Source organism: Astatotilapia calliptera, chromosome 5, assembly GCF_964374335.1.
Source record: "Astatotilapia calliptera chromosome 5, fAstCal68.1, whole genome shotgun sequence".
In the NCBI taxonomy this organism is placed as follows: domain Eukaryota; kingdom Metazoa; phylum Chordata; class Actinopteri; order Cichliformes; family Cichlidae; genus Astatotilapia; species Astatotilapia calliptera.
This window is the reverse complement of record NC_137426.1, coordinates 1,245,802-1,253,125: the sequence shown is the minus strand read 5'-3', so window position 1 is coordinate 1,253,125 and position 7,324 is coordinate 1,245,802. Positions and strand designations below refer to the sequence as shown.

The 7,324-nt window shown below is 48.7% G+C and overlaps 1 long non-coding RNA gene across 1 annotated transcript; it reads left to right on the top strand.

Moving 5' to 3' along the window:
- Window positions 1-2,751: 2,751 nt before the first annotated feature.
- On the top strand, window positions 2,752-4,438 carry LOC145428642 (uncharacterized). The gene is made up of 2 exons (XR_013908948.1): window positions 2,752-3,422; window positions 3,498-4,438. It is a non-coding gene; the product is annotated as an uncharacterized LOC145428642 (long non-coding RNA).
- The last annotated feature ends 2,886 nt before the right edge of the window (window positions 4,439-7,324 follow it).

Here is a 7,324-nt window from a genome sequence, read left to right as displayed (position 1 = left end):
GGCGAATTCCTCCTTCTGATTATGAGGCTGTCAGGGCTCATATCAACCAGCTACTGGAGGCCCAGGTAATTAGGGAAAGTAGCAGCCCTTATGCCTCTCCCATCGTGTTGGTCCGCAAGAAGGATGGAAGCCTCCGGCTGTGCGTTGACTATCGTTTGCTGAATAGCAAAACAAGGAAGGACGCCTTCCCCTTACCTCGCATCGAGGAAAGTCTGGATGCCCTAGCTGGCGCACGCTGGTTTTCTACCATCGACCTGGCCAGCGGGTACAACCAGGTGCCAGTTTCTGAGCAGGATAAGCCCAAGACCGCTTTTTGCACGCCGTTTGGCCTGTTCGAGTGGAATCGTATGCCATTCGGGCTGTGCAATGCTCCTGGTACCTTTCAGCGCCTAATGCAGAGGATGTTCGGGGATCAGCAGTGCCAGTCATTACTGCTGTACCTAGACGATATCATTGTGTTCTCCTCGTCTGTCTCTCAGCACCTGCAACGGCTAGAGATGGTGATGGCAAGGCTGCAGCAACAGGGGCTCAAGGCTAAGTTAGAAAAGTGTGCCTTTTTCCAGCAGAAGGTTAACTACTTGGGCCATGTAATCTCCTGTGAGGGTGTCTCGACTGATCCAGCCAAGGTTGACGCAGTAGCCAAATGGCAGTGTCCTCGTTCCGTGTCAGAGTTGCGATCCTTTTTGGGTTTCGCCAGCTATTACCGGCGCTTTGTGGAGGGGTTTGCCGCATTGGCGGCTCCCCTGCATCAAGTGGTGGCTAAATCGGCTGGCACAAAGACAAAGAAGGGCTCGGGACAGAGTTTGAGTGCTATTTGGACCCCTCAGTGTGAGGAGAGCTTTGAGGCCCTGAAAGCAAAGCTTGTGTCTGCACCTGTGCTAGCATATGCTGACTTTACGCGCCCATTTATCTTGGAGATTGACGCCAGCCACAGTGGTTTAGGTGCAGTTCTCTCCCAAGATGTAGAAGGTGTCGTTAGGCCAGTGGCTTATGCTAGTCGAGGTCTTCGGCCACATGAGCGCAATATGGACAATTACAGCTCCATGAAGCTGGAGTTTCTTGCACTCAAGTGGGCCATGGCCGAGAAGTTCCGGGAGTACCTGCTGGGGCAGAAGTGTGTGGTTTACACCGATAACAATCCACTCAGTTACCTCTCTTCAGCTAAGCTGGGTGCCACCGAGCAGAGGTGGGCCTCCCAGCTGGCGGCATTCGATTTTGAGATCAAGTATCGCTCAGGCCGCAGTAACAGGAATGCTGATGCTCTCTCTCGACAGTATGAGACGAGCTCCAGCTTGGCCGAGGGTGTGTTGCCTGGGACTTGTGTCCCGACTTCACTTCGGCAGGCTCAGTGTCCAGCCGTTTTGCCCTCCGTTACTCAGTTGGAGATTGGGGCCTTTCCATCTCACTCCCTGGAGGATATTCGTGCTTTGCAGGAGGCTGACCCCCTCCTCAAGGATTTCTTGGTACACTGGAGGAGGCACACCCTGCCCTCTTCGGAGGAAAGGAATCAGCTCCCCAAACCAGTCATGGTTCTGCTGCGTCAGTGGGATCGTCTGGTGGAGAAGGATGGCATCCTTTATCGCCGTATTTTGCGTCCAGGTGGAGGTGAGGAAGCCCTCCAACTTGTTCTCCCAGAGGCTCTGAAGCCTGAGACCTTGAGGCAGCTGCACCAGGACCATGGGCACCAAGGTATTGAGCGCACCACTGAACTGGTCAGGCAGCGTTGCTATTGGCCCGGGATGTCCTCTGACATCAAGCAATGGGTTCAGCGTTGTGAACGCTGTCAGGTCGCAAAGGACTCAGGGTTGGGGCCTCATAGTTATATGGGTCACCTGTTGGCGTCTAGGCCAAATGAAATCCTGGCCATAGACTTCACGGTGTTGGAACCTTCCCGTAGTGGAGTTGAAAACGTTTTGGTTATGACTGACGTTTTTAGCAAATACACTGTTGCAGTCCCTACTCGGGACCAGCGGGCCTCTACTGTGGCCCAGGCCCTGTTAACAGAGTGGTTTTTTAAGTTTGGCGTTCCAAGCCGCCTCCACTCTGACCAGGGTAGAAATTTTGAGAGTTTGGTGATGCAACAGTTATGCGAATTGTATCGGGTAGCCAAGTCCCGTACAACCCCTTACCACCCAGCGGGTAATGGGCAGTGCGAACGGTTTAACCGAACCCTCCATAACCTCCTCCGGACTCTGCCATCATCTCAGAAACGCGACTGGGCTGCATGCTTACCGCATGTGCTCTTTTGCTATAATAGCACGCCACATCAGGGCACCGGAGAGTCACCGTTTCTCTTGATGTTTGGCAGGGATCCTAGGCTGCCTATTGATTTCCTTCTAGGCCGCGTTCAGGACCCAGTGCCTGGAGAGGTACAGGACTGGGTGGCCGAGCACCAAGCCAGGTTAATGGTGGCTTTTGAGGGAGCTCGGGCACGGTTGTCGCTGGCCGCTGACCGCCGTAAGGAACGGCATGACCAGAGAGTCCACCCTGTTCCTTTAAAGGTCGGTCAGCTGGTGTATCTTCGAGATCATAGCACCCGGGGCCGGCACAAGATCCAGGACCTTTGGAGCTCTGTGGTCTATCAGGTGTTGAGGGCACCCCAAGAGAACGGGGCTGTTTATACCATTGCCCCCGTGGGAGACTTGGAGAAGGTTCGACATGTCCATCGTGACATGTTAAAGGCACAGGTCAGCCTAGGGCCACCTACACCTGGTCCACCGGTTCCACCCCCATCTGTACCCGCTGACTCAGAGCAGACCTCTCTGAGTGACGACGAGTTGTGGCTCCTTGTCCCTGAGGTACCCTCACACCCTGTCGCACCTGTGGTGTCACTTCCCGATGCCTCTAGAGTTCCATCGGTGGAGCTCAGGTCTACTCCCAGTGTGATTGTAGCACCCTCGACCTCTGCTCCCCCAGGTTCTTCCTCAGGCTCTGTTGCACAGTCTGAGGTGAGTGGGCCACATTTGCGGAGAACAGCACGTTCAACAGCTGGTCATCACTCAAATGTTTATCACTTGCCACGTCCTGTTGAATCTGCGTCATTTGCTAATGCTCAGCTTGCCATATTCAGGCCATGGTGTTAGGTTCCTTGAGTTATTGTCGGGGCGCCAATACAAAAAAAGGGGGGTAGATGTAGCCAGATGGGCTACTCGCCTTCCGTTGTTTTTCTTCTCTCATTCTCTCTCTCTCTCGCTCGCTCTACCACCCTCGCTCTCTTTCCACTGCACTCGCTCCTTGTATCAGGTGATCGGGTTAATTGGGAACCCACCTGCACATTGATTGCAGGGTGGCGCTAGCCTGTATAAAGCTAAGCCGATGTCTTGTTGGATTAATTCCTCCCGAGCTTCTGGTACGATACAGCAGTAAATGCTGGCGTACTGCGACGGATTGATCAGCAAGAGCCGATTATACGACAGCTACAGGTATGCTCTCGCTTAACCTTGGATTCCCTCCGAATACTGGAATTGGTGTTAATATCCTTTTCCGGCCTGTTGTAGCGCAGCAGTCTGTTTAATTCTGCCATTGCGGAGAGAGGTGTTCGTGGTATCTCCACCAATGAGAGTATAGTGCCTCCGGTCCTGGGGTAAGCTGTTAGAACTACTTTTATTAGCATTCATAGCTATAAGAGTTTAAGGTTACACTTATCTGTTTCAGGGTTCACTGCTGTACTCACCTCTCCATGGTAAATTGTCCAACCTAAATTGGAAGAGTGGACTGCCTTCTCAGTTGCTGTTGTGAACTCCTCCTTGGTGGAGTCTGCTGTCTTGTCTTGTTTTGTCTTATCTTGTTTTTATTAAGTAGGCTTACCTTTTTTTGGGTTCGCCTGGTGTTCTATTTTATCCTGGACTGTTGCTTGTACCCACACTTCTATGATCGGGCTGAAGTGATTCTCTGCCCGAGTGTCGTGCTGGGACTCTAAATCGCCTGGGTGGCCGGTCTCAGCCGGTGGGGAGCCAGACCGGCCTACGCCTGAGAATAACTATTACCAGCACGAGTGGTAGTTTGACCCGTGGGGAATAAGCCTTTCGTGTGTGTGTGTGTGTGTGTGTGTGTGTGTGTGTGATTTCTTTTATTAAAGTTATTAAAGTGTGTTTGTCTTTTTATGATTTGTAGCGAGCCTGACGCTCAGTGTCCTTTTATTCTTTTAACATACTTTTCTGTGTTTTATTTCAGTGAAGGAGGACGAGCCAGTGGCCCTGGGACCTCAGGTGGTGGGTCGTTTTCACACTTTCTTTTGTACAGCACTGGGTGGTCTGCAGTGATTCTTTTGGTGTGATTTTCTTTTGGTTCCACGGCTGCTGGTAAGTCCAAGTTCCACGATTGTTTATTCTTACTGTAGGACACTGTCAATAATGACGCTACATCTTGACTTTTAATATTTTATTTATAATATTTTATTTATTTCTATAAATAAAACTGTTTTAATATTGGAAGCCAACCTGCCTCAGTGTGCATCCTTGAATCTGTGCGGTCTTCTTTTATTCCTTTTATTTATTTTTCTTAAATATATTTCCTGGGGGTGTAATTCCCCTAGGTGGCGTTGTCAAGTTTATTTATTTTGTTCATAACTCCGCCGACCACTTGGTCACATTTGGATAGTCAAATCTTTTTGTTGATCTAGTTGCACTTTAATATCTCATACGTCACACATGAAAAAAACTCACCATCTTGCTTCTTTAAAGTCATGCTGGTGATTTGAGCTCCACACACAGAAAACAAAACAGAAACAGGAAGTAAACAAGAAGCCAGGAGATCACGGGAACTTGACAGAGGGGAAAACAGAGATCATTGGGGAAAAAGAGACAGCAAACAGGTGATGACAATGACAGGAAGTCACACACGGAAGTTTATTCAGCTGTGTGAAAACTATAACTTTAATCTCAGGCATACCGATTTACCCAGGAACAAAGAGCACTTGGCTCTCGCTCTGCAGGCCTACTTGTTGTTCCTAGAGTATTTAAAAGTAGAATGGGAGGCAGAGCCTTCAGTTTTCAGGCCCCTCTTCTGTGGAACCAGCTTCCAGTTTGGATTCAGGAGACAGACACTATCTCTACTTTCAAGATTAGGCTTCAAACTTTCCTTTTTGCTAAAGCATATAGTTAGGGCTGGACCAGGTGACCCTGAATCCTCCCTTAGTTATGCTGCAATAGACGTAGGCTGCCGGGGGATTCCCATGATGCACTGGGTGTTTCTTCTTCACTCACCATGTGTTAATAGACCTCTCTGCACTGAATCATATCTGTTATTAATCTCTGTCTCTCTTCCACAGCATGTCTTTATCCTGTCTTCGTTCTCTCTGTCACAGTCTGGTGGAGGCAGACTGCACGGAGTGACGTAGAGGACCCAAAATGCAGACAGAATTGGACGTGGAAACACTTGAATTAACAAAAAGTGAGCCGTTTAATGAGGCTGGTAAAAAAAAAAAAGGTACAAATAAGGGCAAGGCAAACTGAAGTACAACTAATATTAACCTAAACTAGGTGAACTAAACAAACAACAAGAAAAAACGAGACATGTAACTTGGAAACGTGACGTGAACAACAGACGACCTGACAAAGAATGAACAGAAGCACACAGACTAAATACACAGAAGGGCGATTAGGGGCGATCGTGGCTCAAGAGTTGAGAGTTCGCCTTGTAATCGGAAGGTTGCCGGTTCGAGCCCCGGCTCCGACAGTCTCGGTCGTTGTGTCCTTGGGCAAGACACTTCACCCGTTGCCTACTGGTGGTGGTGGTCAGAGGGCCCGGTGGCGCCAGTGTCCGGCAGCCTCGCCTCTGTCAGTGCGCCCCAGGGTGGCTGTGGCTGTTTGGATGTTATGTTCAAGTTCTTTAGGGTAGCTAAGTTAATTTGCACAGCTGAATAACAGTCGGCGTTTACGTGCTAAGGCCAGAGATGTGCCGCAATGTAGCTGCCATCACCGAAGGGTGGATGATTGCGTATAGTGTAACGCGCTTTGGGGTCCTTAGGACCAAGTAAAGCGCTATACAAATACAGACCATTTACCATTAGGGGAAGTGGAAACACATGGGGAAACAGCTGACACTAGTCTGACATAACGAGACAAAGGAAGCAAAGCTGACTACACAGTGACATAGGACACAGACCTTCAAAATAAAACAGGAAACAAGAGACGCAGACATGAAAATATAAACTTGACAACATACGACGCGCAGCATGAAACACATAAAGGGAGAAGGAAACTTAAATACAGGGGTAGAAAACACAAAGGGAACCTAATAAACAAATTAACTCAGCTACCCTAAAGAACTTGAACATAACATCCAAATAATCCAGACAATTCTTTATTTTGACACACATTGACCTATCAGAGAGATAAAGACATCCAATTAGTGAATTGAGATGAGAAATTTAATTTAGAGAGTTTTAATGACACATGTCATATCATACCATACTCCCCCAATGCAAAGCTGGAAAATAACTATAAAAAAGACAAAACCTCTTTCTCAGTGTAAGCTGCTGCTTCATTTTCCATCATATTTGCAGAGATCTGGGAGATCTTGTGATTTACAGACAGGCTAACCTGCGCTTGACTAAAATAAGACAGTTGATGCTTTCTTCAGATGCACAGCCAGACTTTAGAAACGTGCTACATCCTGCAGAGCCGATAAAAATGTGAGGCATTTTATCAGTATGATGATATGGGACAGGAGGAGAGGGGATAAAAATACTCTGGTAACCCCAGTACAGCCTCAGAGCCTCACAGCGCTGCAGCATGGAGTCACTGAGTTTTGCACACGTTTATACATCCATAGCATCGTACACACTGTGCAGGGACCTGACATCGTGCTTTGCTTTAATTCCACATTGACTCAAGCCTGTGACTGTAACGTCAGTTAGGATCTCCATGTGGGTGAGCTCAGGTTAATTTGTGCGACGAAGATTACCGCAAGATCTAACCTATCGGGACGTCGGATTTTCTCTGGCGTGCTGAGCATGCACAGACGAAATTCAGCACAGCTGAATAACAGTCGGCGTTTACGTGCTAAGGCCAGAGATGTGCCGCATGAGAGGGGGGGAAACTGCAAAGAGGCAGTAAAGTCAAGAAGACAGACAGATAATTATGGAGGGACACAGTGTGAGAGGCGTGCAGACAGGCAGAGGGATAAACATACACAGAAGATGAATGTTTGAAAGCTCGTTTATGTCTTCGGGGAGCTATGAATCTCCTCATCCAGCTGTTACATATTTTCTATGCTCCATTTGCAGTGGGTGGACATCCGCTGTGAACCTGCAGAACAGCCTCACAAGTATTCCTCCTCACCTAAAGCGACATCTGGGTTTGGAGAGAGGAGGAGTGGTGGG